Source organism: Bactrocera oleae, chromosome 3 (assembly GCF_042242935.1).
Source record: "Bactrocera oleae isolate idBacOlea1 chromosome 3, idBacOlea1, whole genome shotgun sequence".
Taxonomy (NCBI): domain Eukaryota; kingdom Metazoa; phylum Arthropoda; class Insecta; order Diptera; family Tephritidae; genus Bactrocera; species Bactrocera oleae.
This window is the reverse complement of record NC_091537.1, coordinates 6217715-6236544: the sequence shown is the minus strand read 5'-3', so window position 1 is coordinate 6236544 and position 18830 is coordinate 6217715. Positions and strand designations below refer to the sequence as shown.

At 32.8% G+C, this 18830-nt stretch overlaps 1 protein-coding gene across 15 annotated transcripts in view; it reads left to right on the top strand.

Moving 5' to 3' along the window:
- The window catches only part of LOC106617660 (platelet binding protein GspB), a 93947-nt gene that overhangs the window by 38520 nt on the left and 36597 nt on the right, over nucleotides 1-18830 (top strand). For all 15 annotated transcript variants that reach the window (XM_070107357.1, XM_070107351.1, XM_070107356.1 and 12 more), the window contains exon 5: nucleotides 14726-14751. The gene's annotated coding sequence lies outside the window, so the exon portion shown is untranslated. The remainder of the gene's footprint in view (nucleotides 1-14725; nucleotides 14752-18830) is intronic.

The following is an 18830-nucleotide window of genomic DNA, read 5'->3' as shown; positions in this document are numbered from 1 at the left end:
TCGCATGCCATTGACATGTAAAAGCCCACACATACAGCGACATATATACACTTACTAGGGTGGGTCAAATAAAAATCGATTATTGTTTGAATTTTCTCTCAATTAATAACGTAAACATAGGAAACTAAAAAGCAGCTGACATTTCCATTAGTATTATGAGCTCACACTTGTAGAGAATATTTTTGAGATGTCTACCAACCAATTTTTTAGAGTAAAAGCGAAAAATAATACATTTTTGTTTACCCACCCTAACACGAAATATAGCCATGCTTGCTTGTACGAAAGAACGAACAACTACAAACGCTCGCAAATGTTGCGAAATAAATCTCCTGCAAATTAGTTAACACACACAGATGTATATATATAGGGGTACGTGAGTTTGTGTGTGTGTGTGAGTGCCTGTGTGCGGTCAGCGATAACAAACTGTATTGAATGATTGCAATTGTAGTAAAGTGCCATAGAACAATGAACTTTGTTATTGTTTTTCGTTGTTCATTATACTCGCTGACCTGTTATTACAACACTTGCACAACAACAACTTTAACTGTTTTTACATTAAGTATTATGTTCTACAAACAACGAGTGTGTGTTTGCATAGTGATATATTTATTTATATATACAGATGTATTTCCATATAAGTAAATGTTGCGTCTTGCTTGTTTATTTGATATGTCACTCATACGCCGTGGCATTCACCCAAAAAAATCATTCGTATCCATGTGGCTATACATTTGCTTGGCTGTTGTGCACACATACAGTTTTATATTTATATTGGATCTTGTTAGTTGCATACTAGCGGCAATTGTAAGCGCTATTTGCAGTTGTATGGATAACTATTGAAATTATTCTTTATAGCGACTTATTTTGATTACATTTTCTTCTTTTGAGTTACTACTGATCGCTTGTGTATGCAAAATTATGGCATTTATTGACAAATAATTTGCTTGCATTTCATATTTTAAACCCTCTGACAGCAATTCTATTACATTTCTTCATATGACTCACACATTTTTCTGTACTATTTTCTCTTTGCTGTCATTTGCTAATGTTTTTCAGACTGTTCTTTGCTATTGAAATCGGTTAGTAACAATATTTTCTTTCTTCTTTGCCTTCATATAGTAGTTTCTTCATTGTGTTGCGCAAAGTTTTTTTCCTGTGTCTGAAATTGAGTCATTTGTTACACTTTTAATGGCCATAGTTCAGCGGTTAAAGCGGGTATGTCAAACCAAATAAGTTAGGGAGCATGACAGATGTTATAATTACAACGGTAGCAATAGCACAATGCACATATACATATATATAAGATGTGGATATCTTTTTATAAGAAAAATAAATTAAATATATGCTCCTATATTTACTCATGAAATTAAAGGAAAAGTATTTATATATGGACTTGGACCAAATTCCATTTTATTTTATAACAAGAGAAGCAAAATATTTTTTTTTGCGCATTTAGACTTGTCGACGTAGATGCAATATACAATTTTTAGCTAATTTGTTGTCTGAAGTATAGATATAATAGAAATAATATATTTATGTTAACCATCACTCCTTATAAAAAGAAAAATAATAATTCTAAAATTTTAAATCTTATTCAAACAATATCCAAAAACAAGAAAAACGTTAAGTTTTTTAGCACCAAAGCTATAACTTATAATCGTTACTAGCTATATGCTATTTTGATCTTAAGTGATCCGATCTGAACAATTTCTTTGGAGATTGCATTATTGTCTTAGATAATAATTCATGTCTAATTTCGTCCAGATATCGCACCAAATAAAAAACTTTGCCATACAAGCACTTGATTCCGATCGTTCAGTTTGCATGGCAGCTATATGCTATAGTGGTCCGTTATTGGATATTGGTTCCGAAAAACGAACTGCTTCTTAGGGAGAGAAGAACGTCTGGAAAATTTCAGAGCGATATCTTAAAAACTGAGCGAATAGTACGCATACATAGATATATTGTATATTTTATATGATCTCCGACGTTTCCTGCTGGATATTACAAACTTCGCGGCAAACTTATTATATTATTTTATTAAGGATATATAATAAAATTAAATACTTAAAAGTATAAAATCAATAATAAAAAGGTATACAATTTTCATGGCAAAATAAGATTTTGACACATTTATATTTAATTTCAAAAAATTTGGCGATTTTAATTTAAAAAAATTTTTTGGTACAAATTTTTTTATGTTTATATTATTTTTTCATTTTTTTTCTTTATTTATTGTTTTTTTTTTTTATTTTTAACCGTTATAATTTTTTTGCGTGATTTCTTTTGAATAATTAGAAAATCTCTATTTAAAAGATATTAATTAAAATTAGTAAAAAATATTAATATTAAATGAATTAATTTATGTAATAGCTTCAAAAGGTTAGACAAATATTTAATTCTGTAAAAAAAATATATTTATTTTATCTTAAATGTTGACGGATTTAATTTTTTTTTTTTAAGTTTATATATATGTTATTTATTTTTATATTTATTTTGGAAGATTTCTTTTAAAAATCAGAAAATCTTCATCATCACTTGTTATCAATTAAAAATTTCTTTAAAAAATTCTTTGGGTTTACATTTTTTTTTTTTTTTTTGTAATTATTTACCTCCTTAGCCTTTTTGCTTTAAATACAATATACAATTTAAATATAACTCCCGTTTTAACAGTTTCAATAAACGAATAATAATCATAGACATATGAACGTGTATGTTAATATAGTTTATTAATTGGGATCATTTACCCACTTGTAAAGGCGAACCTACTCAAACTGGGCTCAGAACTCAATTTTTATACGAAACTTTATTACGGCAACTAGACACATTTAATTAACTTGCCACACATGCAACATGTATACACAAATACATACCATATATACATTAACACTAATAATTGGCACTAGTTGGCGTTAACGGTATGTAGGTGTTATGATGAGTACAACAAATTCAACAAAATGTGGTTAGTAGGCAAGGAAGAGCGACAGTTATAAATATTTCATACAAGTATATATAAGTATAAGTATATACACATTTATGTATAGATATATGTATATTTGTATATGCGAAGCCTCTCTCTGCCTCAAATACTACAACAACTAAACTAGTTGGCAACTACTTTGAGCTCCAGCGAAGTTTGTACATAAATACCGGTATTAATTAACAAACATCTTCATCTGCCACTGTTGTTGAAAGTTAAGATTTACCGTAGCTTAACCGCTTATGTGCTCCTATCTTAGTTGCAGTTGTTGCCACAACTTTGCGGCTTTTCATTATTAAGTTCCAAACTCCTTGAAGTGGCATTGTCGAGTGAATCTTGTCTGCTGGCCTTCCAATTGCAAAGGTCAACCAGTGCTGCGGCCGATCAGGTTACAGCGTCAACTGGTAGCAGTTGGGTAGGCAGAAGGAAAGGGAGCACAAGCACAAGGCATGAAGAAATTGCAAGTTGATAAATATATGGATATGTAACAGACTTTGCTACCAAATTGTTTCTTTACCTCCACAGAGTCCACACATCTTCTTCTCACTGCATTTAGTACGCAATTTTCACCTGCCACATGCAACAGCAGCTCATAAGCTACACAAGCGATTCGTTTGTTTGCTCATTCAGTTTTTTGTAATGCTTTATTCCTTCAATAATGGTTGTAAACCTAAGGCTAAGCACATAGTGCTGCGTGCGGTATGAAAGTAACAAATGCGCAAAAGCGCAAACAAACGCAATGCAGTCGTGGAAACATTGAAAACACTTTGCAGACGTAAAACCCGTATTACGCCTACTTACAATCATAGTCGCGCCTTCGTTTCAATATGTGCGCAGCCTTAGCCTTTTTACCCATATTTATCTGCATCTCCATATTGCAGCAGCTTCCTTTTTTCGGCTGGTCCATTTTACCTCTATAACTGCAGCCATCTGTTTTACCGTTGTCCTTGATGGCTTTTGCATTTTCATATTAGCGCAACCGTAAAATGAACTGACAGCAAACTGATGGCTACAAACTATGGCGGCGCAGGAAGGCCGCAGCACCGAAAAAATTGCAAGAGACAGGAAACGAGTGTGCAACGCTGTAGCGAAGTACATTTGAGTACCGGGGTATACACTTCAAAAATGTATGTAAGTGTGTTATAGCATTCAATCCTCATTTTCTACTTGAATATGCTTCGTTTCTACATCAATGAAGCGAGTAGTTGGTGAGAGGTTTCTTTAAAACCCACACACTTTTGGTGCAACGCGTGCTAACTGAGGTAGTTTCATAGAAAGACGAAGTTTGAAACATAGTTCGTACTACCATTTAGCTTTCAAAGTTTCTTATTTAAGCAATAATTTTCCATCAGCAGCTGGCGGTTTACCTTCTAACCGTCGCATAATATCCTTTTCTGGCGGTTCATACCTACGCACATCAAACTCACAGCAGCATCAATTTAGTTCACTGGTACTTTCTTGTGTTTGAGTAATGTTCTGTAATTTCCCGATTTATACTCCTGAACAGCGTTATTTCTCATTGGTTTTGTATGTGTAGCAACTTTGTACAATATAAAAAAAAATTCACAATTTTTATAGCAAACACGTCAGTTTGACAACCCATTTCGTTCTTGAAGCCACTACTTGCTGGCTTTAAGAATTCCTCAATTTCCTTTTTATGTGTGCTTTTTATGTGTCTCATATATATTTCTGCGCATATGTAGCAGGTGTTTGCTGAAATGAGTTTTCTCAATTGTGTATGTAGGAGTTGCAAGAAAAACATGCGATTGCTGAAATTTAAGTGCAAGTTTTATGACTAGGTTACGGCATGAGCAGAAACTATGACTATGAACTTATTTGCAGAAGGCTGTTAATTGTCTGGAAAGCCATTGAGTATACTCATTAAGTATACTGTTAATTAGAGCATATTTAAAATCTTATTCGATGGATATCGTATAAATAATCGAGTATAGAATTATAAAGCAAACTCTATCAACCGTTCAATCTCAATCGGCAACCGATAGCGCTCCTATTAGAGAACTTTCCTGTGAAATCAGCTATTATATTGCTAATATTAAGCAATATTTCAGCTCAGTAAAGTTCAGAAAATACAGACTAGACGGGAAGCCTGACACTTCGAAAGTAATACGTTACGATTTTCTCCACAAAATTTCACCATCACAATTACGTATGCCTTAAATAAAAAGCTTCAAGCTTTTTGAGCTTTCAACGTCTTTTTAATACGATTCTGAAAATATTTTATTGTTTTTTTTCTTCACTTTATCTACTTTTCCAATTGGTAACTTCTTGCTTGATATTCCTTCATTAGCTATGGTCCGTAAAATTGCAATTTCTTCGTCTGCTTCCTCATTTTACGCTAAACTGCCAGTCTAAAAACTTAATAATTTCCGACTTAAGACACTTAACAACCCAATTTCACATTTAATGAAGTAAAATACTTGGCGCCTGAGTGACTGTATCAAAGTCAAAGTCAGTTAAAAACCTAATCAGATGCCCAGTCAAGTAGCGGCGAACACCAACAACAACCACCTTTTACACCACAGCCAAGAACTCAACTCAAGGAGCTCGTAGAAAGTTCTGCTCAACTAACTTAGCTTAGTTTATAGCTGCAAGCCATTTTGTCATCAATATCACAACAACAAATTGTATTTTGTAAAATAAAATACAAAAACAACAAATAGAACAACTTTAAATACTTTGTAAATGCTATATTAAATCCGGCGTACACACACTTTCATTATCGACTGTAAACTGTAGCAAAATGAGAAATAGTGTAAAACGGAAATAGCGCGAAAGGAAGTCGTCGCACCGCGAAACTAAGCGAAATCACATTACTGGCATAGTGAAAATACATGTTACAAACATTAGCAGGAAATAGCGCCACAAATACAACACTGTTGGTTAATAACGTAAGCGCCCAAGTATTACCAATCATTGATGTCGGCATTTGTGTGTTTCTCAACATCCTTACTACTATTTGTTGTTGGCATTGAAGGTTAACACGGTGACAACAAACGCCAATTGCCAGACACAGCTTTGGTAAATGCCAATAACAACAGCAAATTATTATTCTATATACATACTAGATACATACAAGACATATACAAGTATATATAGTATGTGCAGCGATACGCTTGCAATATCCTCGCTCTTGATAAGAATATAACATTGACTTTTGCGTCACCATGGCTCTAAGAAGCATTCGCTTGAGGTACTCGAAGTTCAGCGTTGTCGTTGCTGCTAGCATCTGCCCTTGTATTGGTGTTGCATATATAATATGTATATAAAACATATAAGTGTAATTTATGCAAAGAATTTTCGAAACTGTTGAGAAATTAATATTCTATAAAACTAATAAGAAAAATATAAAATTCCACTTAAGTACTTTCAAAGTTGAAAAAGTTTTCACAGCTTTTTTACAATCAGCTGTACCACAAAATGTTTTTCCTACACGTTATATTGAAGTAGTTTCGACACCAGTTTTCATAAAAAAAAAATGTTTTTTGCCAAATACTCAAATACATTAAAGAAGCAAAAAAGTTCAAAATCTATCAAATCCGAAAAAAAAATCATACAAAAACTAAAACAAGCTCTATTTTCTAATTTTCATAAATTATTTAAAGCGAATGAGCTCTATATTACAAGACTTTATCAAACGCATCACTCAACTTTTCTGAGTAACTACATACAAACTAGTCGAACTGTAATTGTTCTAGTAAGCAGTTAATACAAACTAATCCAACTGTAACTGCTTTAGTAATCAGTTAATACAAACTAGACGACTTATAACTATTTTAATAACCAGTTAATACAAACTAGCCAACCTGTAACCACTTTAGTAACTAGTGAATTTTCGCCCGATACCTTATGTCATTTAGTCACAAATCAATATTTCAATTTGATAATCTTGAAATGGAAGACATTATCAGCGCGAAGATGGTAGACACCAATAACAACAAAGCAAGAGTAATATAAAGCAGGCTGTCACCAAAAATATATAAAATGTAGTATATTCACTCATATAAGCATAAGCTGCCGTCAGCTGTTTACTTCTAACCCCATATACTTTACTACTCCCTCTCATGGTGCCGGTCTTTTTCCGTTAGACTTTCTCGCATATCCTGTAGAACTTGTTGAGGAAGCTTTGTGCAAATAGTTTGGAATGCGCGGCATTTACGAACATCAATAGCTGTGTCATTTGCTACTCGTTTCTTCATATCCTTCGTTTTTATTGCCTCTCTTTCCTTTCCAATATGTGCTGTGTTGACAAGCAAGTTATATTTGATCTCAGCGTCATATTGCCTTACGATTAATCTAACACAGATACTAACACAACACTAAGAAAACGCTGCGTATATAAGGATATTAATTGGTTTAACGAATGTCTTCGGTTTTATTACAAAGTGAATTAGATTGTGTTGATGCTTTTTTAAGGAAATTTAAAACCCCTTACCTTCACTTAAACCTAGTAAATTGCAGATTTTTTACTGTCGGCTACAGCTGGAAAAGTCGTAGACCATTGGTACTTGGTTTAGTAACCAGTTTATAATTAGTAATATGATTAGTATTAGGAAAAATCGTTGAATAAGTAAAACCTACAAAATGCTCATTAATTTCATAAAAATCTAGAGTTTCGTATGTACTTTTTTTTAAATGTACCACTTGTTATAATTTCTGTAACTAGTCTCTAAACAGCATTACAATTTTATAGCGTATAGTTTTAACAATTAGAATTGTTTGTTCGCAATAATTTTTTTAATTTTAATTTACAAAGCTAATTTCCGCATTTAATATTCCCTTAATTAATTCCATTAGCACCTTGTTCCAATATTTGCCTGCTTTTAGCAGCATAACTTCCAAATCAATTATTGAATTTTACAAAATTGCCAATACCAATTAAAACTGATATTTACAGTTTGCACATTTACGTGGCTAAACCACGTTATTAAATGCTTATTGTGTTAAGTGATAAATGCAATTAAATAAATTGCAAGTTTTAAGCAGTCGACTAGTAGAACACTAGGTGCAAAATAACGAGGAAATCTATGCAGGAAAAATAAATTTAATTTATTGAAATTTTATAAATAATTTGTTTTGGCTTACAAGTTATACATACACAAAAATTACTTTGAATTTTTTTTCCGATTATTTTTAGTATTTTTTATATTTCTGAAAAATTGTAAATATTTGATGCTTACGAATTTATATTATTCAGATTACTTGAAACCGCTTGGTACATTTGTAGTCAGAACAATTATATTGTATATACATATACATATCAGTCAAAACACTGTCTAGCCTTTATATATGCATATTATAGAATTTAAAAGTAGCTATTTTTCTTTTTATAGTTGTAATTTATTAATTTTTATGTTATTTTTTTTAATTAATTTTTCTTATAACCTTAGATTTTATTTTTAAATTTTATTAATATAATATTAGGAGTGAAACTTCGATAAATATGTTTAATGCCTAAATGTAGGCAACAGTTTTTGTTCAACTATATATTGCTATTGTCTACATTTAGGAGCTTCTCAATTAATAAGTAAAGATCTGTTTCTCCTCATTTCGTTTTCGAGCTGGTAAATTAACTTCGAAAAAAAAAATTTTTCAATATATAAAAAATTTTGATTTTTTTCAAATAAAAAATAAATTTTTTAAAAACATAAAAAAATGGATTATATTGGAAGTGAGATCAAAGAAATTATAATAAAAAATAGTACTTAACATTCAAACGAATATCCGCCTCTTACTTTCGCTGGTAAAGTGTTTCTTACAAAGGCTTGTGGCCACAGCGGCAACCAACGCAGTTGCACGCATTTGTGTGGGATTAGCGCGTTTTAGCGCCACACGCCCACTGCTATTTATACACACATTCATATGTAAAAGTGAAAGGATGTGCTTTTCAAAAAAATGAAATTGTTGAGGATTAAAATGGCCTTGGTGGCAGAGCGAAGCCACTAGAAGCAATATCCAACAAACCATTCCTATATATACGAGTACATACAAACAAAAAAATGCACCGTATGTAAATATATAAAAATATAGGTAAATGCACAGAAATGCTACACAAATTTGTATACTTGCCACACAAAGATTAACCACTGGCCACTTGATGGCCGGCCAGAGCTAGCAATGAGCATGTAAAGTGGCAAAGAAACATTTTCTACTTGTAGCTGCAACAGGTGTGCTGCGATGGCGGCAATTACGCACAGTTAGCATAGATGAATGCACATCATAAACACATACACTGGCAACTACAATTAATTAACTGGCTTCTCATGAATATTACAACTGGCATCATCAGCGGCTGTTGATGAGCTCTCGCTGCCATATTCCACATAAGTGAGTGGCGCCCACAGCGCTTCTGCCACTTGCTTACATGACGCTATGGTGAACAACTTTTGCGCATGTGTTGCAGCAACTTTTAAATATGATATACGCGCTAGTTAGTTGCTCGTTTGCCACCGCTGGCACTGTTGTTGTTGCCACGTATGTGCGTGTGTGTTTGTGCGTTTGTGTGAGTCAAGGCGGTGGCAAACAACTCAATTAACCTCAACCTTCATTACGCTGTCACGGCTGCAATGCGTCGTTGACAGTGACAATAACTACAACAACCACCACATTGAACAAATTGCCAACAACGATTTTCATATGCAACAACAGTAGCATTGGAAATATTAATATTGAAATAACAGGCGGCCAAGTATTATTTTCAAATGACGTCAACTAAATTGGCAACGGCTTGAATTTTACTGTTTTTTGTTTCTATAAGAGAGGCAGCATTTTATTATAAAGCTAGAACAGAATGCGACAGAGAGCGCGAAAAACGAGGAATAAAAATATTGATTAACTTAAATACAAAATTTTAAGTCAATTCATAGTTGCCAATTAATCGCTTTTAAAATAAAACCTTAATTTTTCTTTGCCTTTCAAGCAATTCTATGGATATGTGCCCAAGCGTGGACCTAAGAATTTAGAATTTTTTTTTTTTATTAATTGATATTAGCAGTGGGCTAAAGCGACTCGAAAGAGTAAAGTAAAAGTTATCATTTTTTTGAAAGGTTGCCACATATAAAAATAAAATGCACATGGAATTCTCATATAGTGTTGCCACTTACTCAATATTTTGAACTTAGTAAACTTATTTGTTATGCAAAGATTTTTTAGATTAAATTTATTAAAGATTTGTTTGTTATTAATAATATAAAAAATTTTTGAAAAAAATGTAAAGCGATTAGAATTCAAAAAAAAATTATTAAAATATAGAAAATATTAATTTTAGAAAATAAAAAATATTTTGAAAAACATTTTTCGAAAAAAAAATTAAAAAGTTAAAGAAATTAAAAAAAAAATATCGTAAATTATTAAAAATATTATATAACATTTTTATTAAATTTTTGTTATTTTTTATAAAATTAAACTAAAAATATTTGTAAAGATATTTTCGAAAAAATATAAAGCGAGTGGAGTTCAAGAAAGTATTATTAAAATCTTGAAAATATTAATTTATGAATATAGAAAAATTTTGAAAAACATTTTTAAAAAAAGATTAAAAAACATTTTTGAAAAGAAAAGTATAAAGTGACACAAGTTAGAGAAAATATTATAAAAATATATTAAAAAAAATTTTTGAAATAATATTTTAAAAAACGTATTTGACAAAAATATTATAAAGCGAGGGGAATTAAAGAAAGTAGAATTCAATTTCTATATTTCTATATTTTTTTTTCGTTTTTGGAAATAAAAAATATTTAACAAAAATTTGCAAAACGGAGGAAATTAAATAACATATAACTATAAATCAATTCAATATTCTTAAGCAAAGAATATATATTGCATATTCTTAACATTTTACCTATTTTGAAATTATTTGAAATACAAAAAATTCTTAAGTAGAAAACCAATAGTGCCAAATTCATATGTGCCTATATACATATATATATATATATATATTCTTACATATGTTAGTTATATTATATATATGTAGATATATATTTTTGCGCTTGAACACCTGACGCATACAAACAAAAGCAACAACAATAACAAAAACACTCTGTCAAGGTCAACGTTGACAACCTTTAATATTTTCAATTTCATTGCTATTGTCACCAGCAAATCGAACTGGCAGCGATCGGCAAACGCTACTCGCGCTGCCTTAACCATAATTATCACCCGCCGTCGGCGACATTGAAAGCGAACGTGCTATCGCGCACACGCACAAATAATGCACATTTTTTAGCGCCCTCCCGTGAGCAGCAGCACAGCCTAACCAAGCGCAAACAGTAAATAAAATATAAAAACAAAAATAATTCATCAAAACCCAAAAAAAAATTAATGCAAAAATCGGTTTGCTAGAAAAAAGTTAAAAAAATATTTTATTAGGCAAACACCCGCCGCTTCGCTTCTCACATACACATCCGTGCTTGTGTGTGTGCGCGCATAATTCTACCCATTCGCATGCAATAAGCAATCCATAATTCACGAGTTCTGCTGACCAGTTGGCCATCAGCAATGCCAAAACGCACATGAAGCGCACTCCGAAAAAGGCAAGCGCGACAAAAAGTCGCAAAGAAAAAAGCGAAAAAGGCAAGCGCAAATGAAAATGGCAATAAAAATAAAAATAAAATAAAAATATATATGTATGTACATATGCATAATGACAATAAAATATATTTATGCATAAATTGCTGTTAATCGTTTATTCTAAAAACGCACACGCCTCCGCTTTGGCGCAACTTAATTAAGTGTCGTTAAATGCATGGCAACAATAATGCGCTCACATGATAAATGCGAATGACAGTAAAAAGAATAGCGCCAACAACAACAACTGCAACTAGTGCACACAACAGCTGGCACTAAGCATAGTTGAGTTATTGGCGTGTCGCGCATGCGCATAGCGAACGAGCGTCGATGGCAGCGACGCGTCGTCATTGGCAATGTAATAATGGCTACAACAACAATAAACACATACCACGCATACTAGCATCGTCATCGTCATCGCCGGCAAATAGTATGTGTGTATGTATGTATATATGTAAAATCAAGTGTCTCCTCCAACATGTTGCGCACAAACCAGTCGGCGCTGCAGCCAAAACCAGTCTTCAGCATTTGCAAATACACATCGTCACACAAACATACAAGCATACTTGGTACATATATACGTATGTATGTTTATGAGCGCCGACTACGTAATGGACGCATGCGCCAACGTCACTTGTCGTTGCCGCCACCACTAATTGCCGTTGTTGTTGTTGCTGTTACAGCAGCTTGTCAATTTCAAGAACCAGGTCAAGGTTACGTCGCCGGACGAACGACGCTGCTGCTTTTTATAAAACTCACCACGCGCATGCGCGCTGACTGCGCTGCCTCTTTCTCGTTACGCTTGCGTTTGAGCCAAACTCTGATTTCGGCCGTCTGCTATCTGTTGACTGCTTACCTCTGCATGTTGTTGGCCAGCAAGTTGTGGCCTCTGATCGTACACTTTACAGCCTGTTAACGGTTGCAACAAACAGTGTTTTGTTTACTTTGCTGACCGACTACTCACCAACATGCTCCGCCGCTTTTCAGTCGTTCGCTTGCGCTCAGCCAATGGTGACTTTGCGGGCTCCTCTCGTCGGCGTACGGCGCTTTAGCATGTGTCTGCGGCGCGCTCTCAGCTTCAGCTTTCAGTTACAGCATCAGTTTCATTTAGTTTGCCGTTGTTGTTGTTGTGTTACACACTGCCTTGCAGCCGGTTAGTTGGCGCATTGTTCGCTATGCTTGTGGCATTTATTCTTGTTTTTATGCGCACATATTTTGAAGGGCAATGTTGCACAACCGCTGACCTTCAAAACGAACAAGTTTTTTGTTTTCATTTGGTTGTTGCAACGGTGACTGTGTGTGTGCTGGAAAATATAGATTTTTATAAAAATGCAATATATATTTTATTAAATATATTTATAGTTATATTTTAACAGTGCGCGAAGTGTTTGTATGTAAATACACGTGTATGTGTGTGTTTGGCTTCAAGGATGCGCCTCGCAATTGCACTTTGGCGTGTGAAATAATAAATTGCTTTACTGTCGATTGTGATCTTTCAAAGTGATCTTTAGTTCGCACAATTAAAAATGATGATCTTGATCGAGAAACACGTTTACTAAAATTTTATTAAAAATCTATTATGAGTAATGTGTAAGGTGTAAACAGGAAAAAAGCAATGAATACAATTTGCTAAAAAATGCTTGAAAGTTTTTAATTAATATTGCAAATCATACACACACCTGGTAAAAAATATGAAAATATTGTTTTAAATACTAGCAGAAAATGTGCAGTGTTGACATCAAAAAATGCCAAAAAAAATAAAGAAAATTTTTTTGAAGAAAAAATTAAAAATTCTTCACTTAATTTTCAAATTTGGGTATTTTTTATTTGTATTAAAAAAATCAAAAATATGTAGACTAAACGAGGAAAGGCGTAAACATCTAATTACAATCAGCAACTCGCTTTTGACTTTATGCCTCAATCGACTCAAGGCTAGGCATACCCATAGGTAATGCTTCAATATTTCGTCATTCTCATTGTATGAGCTGCTTTCTCTCGATTTTTTTGTAACGATTTTTTTTTTGAAGTAAGATCTCTGTGGTAATTGCTCTGTACTGATCCCTAACAAGGTACAAAGTTCTCTCTTGCATAAAACCAAAAATTTTACTATGTTTTGAAAATCAAAAAAATATATATTTCTAATTATGTAATATTTCATTAAATAAGTTTTTTTTTTTTTTGTAAAAAAATATTTTATAAATATTTTAGTTGAATAATTTTTTTTTTTTAAATTTTTGTTTAAAAAATTATGTTTCTAAATTTAAAATTCTAAAATTATTTAGGAATGTGTTATATCATTTATGAACCATGAACTTTTTTTTTTAATTTTTGATTATTAAACCCCTTCAATAACACCCAAAATAATAAAGAGAAATCTATGCCTAAATAGTATCATGGCATGCATAATCCTTAAAATTTTTTTTACTCTTCTTTACTATATTCTCGAGTCAAATAATGCCTGTGGAGTTATGCATTAATCTAATTTTTTTTTATAACAAAAAAGTTGGAAAAACTCTGCAAATTCAATATATCAAAATATACTACTATAATGAAATATATGTATGTTAGTAAAGTAAATTTTTAAACAAGCAAAAAATTGATACGCTTAAATTATTTGTTATTATAATTTTAATAAAGCCTAAAATTGTAGGAAAATAATAATGTTATTAACAATCAAATACGCATTTATATAAAGCAGTCAAAATTAAAAAACAAACTCGTCTTTCATACGCCTTCAGCGCCAACTACCGATCATCTGTCATTTGCAGTCCTTCGCCTTACCAAAACCGCTCATAAATTATGGCAACGCCAGCTGTATGTGAGAGCACAATAGCTGCGGTTAAGCGCTTTGAATAATTGATTTTATGATTTATTTTCATGTACTGTTATTTATTACTGTACTGCGCATGTAATTGCCATGATATGTTATGTGATATTTTTTAGAATACTGATACACCTACACCTGTTGTATTTATGCTACAGAGTAGCTTCTCATACATTTTATGGCTATAGTATTGAGGTATTTCATTATAATATTTGGAAACAGAATTCCTTAAAGAAAACTTATTCTTATATTTTATATATTATACTTTGATATTTCAATACAAAAACTGAAATTCTTTATTATTTTTGTTTAATAAAAATTGTTACTTTTTCTTGCAGGCAACTATATGATGCAGACTAAGCTGGTAAGTCAACATTTATTTAATATTCAAATAAGTATCTTATACAAGTATAGGAAGGACCAATGTTTACAGTGGAATGTTTAAATATCTTTATATAGTAATTATAAAATGCCATAAAATTACTTAAGCTAAGCATTTATAGTAAATTTTGAGATTATATATTTACAAAATAGTTTAAAGGCATTTTTTCAAGTCATTATTATAAACAAAATATGAAAACTGCAAAAGACTGTTATTAGAATATTGAAGAAGATTTTACTATTAAGTTAATTAATATTTGATCGTTTAAGTAGTAGTAGAAGGCAATCAAAAATACTAGCAAATTAAAATTTTCGAAATAATTGGAAATCAAGGTCAACAGCTACAAATTGCTATAAATTTGATCGCATTTATTGAATTTAAACCACAACTCTATGGAATATGGCGCAAATGTCGCTATAATTTGTATTTTGAAAATTATTTCGACCACAGCGCCAACTATTTAGCTAGCGTTTTACCACAACTAACTACCAATTCTAAATGTTTATTAAAAATAAAATTGATCAAGCCTGCGGTCAAGCGTGTCATCTATAGAAATTTTTTATTCATTTCAAAGCAAGCAATCAATTTAGGATTTGAGCTTAATATGAATTCTTTTTACCACCAAATTTTTCTTGAGTTCAATGCTTATTTCAGCAGCACCTTGGAATTTTGTTCACACCTAATACAGCGCCGATTAGTTACCTTTTGCGCTAACAACTCAATGCTTCTTGCAATTTTCTATAGACAACTCAACCAATTCGCAAAGCAACACGGCAGGTGAATTAAAAAGAATCATAAGAATTTCCAAGAAGCAAACAAGGCAAGAACAACAGCAATGACAAACGTTTCGCTTTAACCTGCAACAAAGTGCAAATAGTTTAAGGACATGCAACCAAGTTGCAGCACCATGTAAACATATACATACATAATTGAGAGCGCCAAAACGAACGGCAATATTCATGACCATAAAATAAAGAACCGACATTTTAGCAATGAAATTGAAAATCAAGTTACATTAAGCGCACAAAATTAGTCAAAAAAATGAAAAAATCAAATTGGCAATTGCTAAGCAATGCGCGCAGCAGCAACAGGTTTTGCAATTTTTCAAATTTTCTACTTTTTTGCCTTACATTTTCCACTGCCAAACGCACGCGCCCAAGCACTTATGCGCCGCTGGTGACGTGTTCGCCTGTCATTCAAGCAGATTTCAAAGTCACCAGCGATTCTAGGCGCTCGCCGCAGAAAACAAAAACGCGCGCAACGGCGAAAAAACCCGCTTCTAACCATGAAATGCAACACTCTGCTAATGGCAAGCCGCCGCCGCCATCGTCGTCGCCACCGCCTTGCCACCATAGATGGCCGCATCAAGTGCAACCACATATTCTTACAATGTCATTTAGGCTATGCTATGCTATGCTGTGCAATGCGATGCGATGCCATGCGCTGCTATGCGGTTTTGCAAATCAAAACAACAGCCGTATGCCTGCTGGCGGCTGCGACAGTCAGCCGAGCGTGTCAACCACAGTTGGCCGCCAACAAAGTTGCAGCTGTCACAATGAAAAGTTAGTTTTCGTAACTGAAAAAACGGAAAAATGAAAAAAAAACAGCTAACAACAACAAGCATAACAAATGACGTACAAATTGTTTGTTGCGCCGCAATCTAGACGTTTGCAAGCAGCAACTGTCTGCTCATGCGCTTGTCTGTCACACGCCTTCTCTGCTTCCTTTGTATGCAAATGTATTTGCTGTTATTTCTGCTTTTCATTCATTCGTCATTCTTTGGCTTGGCGTTTCTTGAAAAACAATTATTTTCTGCTTGCCATCAGCGCAAATTTGTGGTTAAAAGCAGTCGCGCACGCGTTTGCCCGCAGCTTCTGCAGTTAAACAATAAATTATTATTCTTATGCATATTTTTTTTTTTGCTTTTGTTATTGGTGCTGTTGGTTATCGCATTCGCTAAGGTGTGACTGCATGCAGCCTTCACTGTGACATTGCTGCACATGCAAGAAGTCGCGGTTGAGTGGGCACTTCTTGTGGTCTTTGTCAAGTACACGCTTTGCGTTGGCAATTTTCAAGGTAGGCGACAGGGCGTATGAGTATTTTTTTTTTGTGGTTAACAGGAAGCATGGAAAAACAGAAAAATCGCCGGTATATGAAAGGAAATTTTGAGGTTTGAAGGATAATGGTAAATATTGAAAATAACAACAAAAAAAATAATAACAATTTCATTATTAAAAAGAAAATGAACCTTTCCATGCAACACGCCTTATATAACATATTTATAGCTTGATCGAATAAAATCAACTTCTTGTATGGAAAACTTTTTTATTTGAGAAGCTAACTTCACGAAATTTTGTACAGATTATTGTCCAAGGCAACGCTAGAATCTGCGAAGATACTGTTCAGATCGGACTACTATATCATATAGCTGCCATACACATTGGTCCATCAAAATCAAGTTCTAGTCAGAAAACTTTTTTTTTGTGAAGGGTATTCTAGCTTCTGCATCTGAAGTTAAGGTTTTTCTTGCAGTTAAAGATAATCTAAACATTAATTATATTTAAAAAAATCGTAAAAATCTAAAAATCAATAATTTATAAAATTATTTAACAAAAAGTTAGAAAATGCAAATATAATTTATGTTGAAATTATAAAAATAAATAAAATAATATAAGAGTTATTAAATAATTTTTCTTATAATCTCCTTAAGCTTAAAATATGTTAATGTATAGAAACTCAAATTTTTATCATAATTCCTTATAAACTCCCATATCGTCATTAGTATTTGTTAAAATGTTTTATAAAAAAATATATATATTTTAATTGTGAACATATTTAACAAAAAAAAAAAATATTATTATAAAAAATTATTTTCTAACATAAGCTTATATGCATTATGCCCACTCTTGCCTTTGTTCCCTTTGTAATAACTCACACTTGTCACCAAGACATGATTCATTTTTTCACATGCTACATCTGAAATAATATATTATATTTTTGTCTATAAGCCACTCTTTAATGATTAATTGCACTTATACAATTTTTTGTAAACTTTCCTTGCACTTGTGTACGCTGAAAATCACTTGCTGCAAGCCTCGCCAACCGCAAATCAGACACAACCAGTTAGAATACACACACACAAACAACAGCGGTGATTTATAGAAGGCTGGGAAATCGCCAAAGCACCTTGGCCTTAAATGCTATCTAAATACTTTTAAATGCAACTGCATTGTATAAAATCATATTTTTTTCTATTAATATTGCACTCTTTAATTTACTATCCTCTTACAAATTTCTGTTTTATTAATTTACATACAAGCATCTGCCGCTCACTCGCTGCTTCTTAACATTGCCACGTGACCTTTGCGCGCTGTGAAGGTGATGGCTGTGTGCATAGTAATAATTGAACGCATTGCCTGCCTTAGGCAAAGCAAATTAATACGAGTTCAAAGCGCACGCATACGCACATGCGCACGCACACACGCACACATATGCGCTGAGAATTATGAATTTATGTATTGTTTATTAGAAATTCAAATCAATAGCTGCATTCTATTCCAGCAGCATTCACTTCACTAGCTTACATACGCAGCTGCAGTTTTACGAGCAGCGCACGGGGCGTATGAGTAACCAACAGCGCCCGGCGACTGTGCGCTGTTTATATCGAGCGATTAGCGCGCCAATGCTCAGCGCCTAAGCAATAATAAATAAATAGCAGAAATCACAAACAATTACGATCAGTGTTAGCGCTAGTCGTACGAAAAAAAAAATAAAAGTGAAAAAAAAAACTTTTTAAATAAAAATATAACATATATAAATAAATGCAAACATGAATGTAGTCAAAAGAATATGCATTTGTAATTAAATGCCACTGGAGGCGCTGCCATCGCTGAAAGCGCACATTCAATGGCGGCATTCATGCTTGTCCTCCTTGGGCGTTTGGCGCTAAATAGCGCACGCACACACACATATATTTATATATATATACAAGCAACCAAAGCGTTTGCACTTTTGCTACTGTGTTATGCGTTCATTGTTGTTGTTCTTGTTGCTCTAATAAA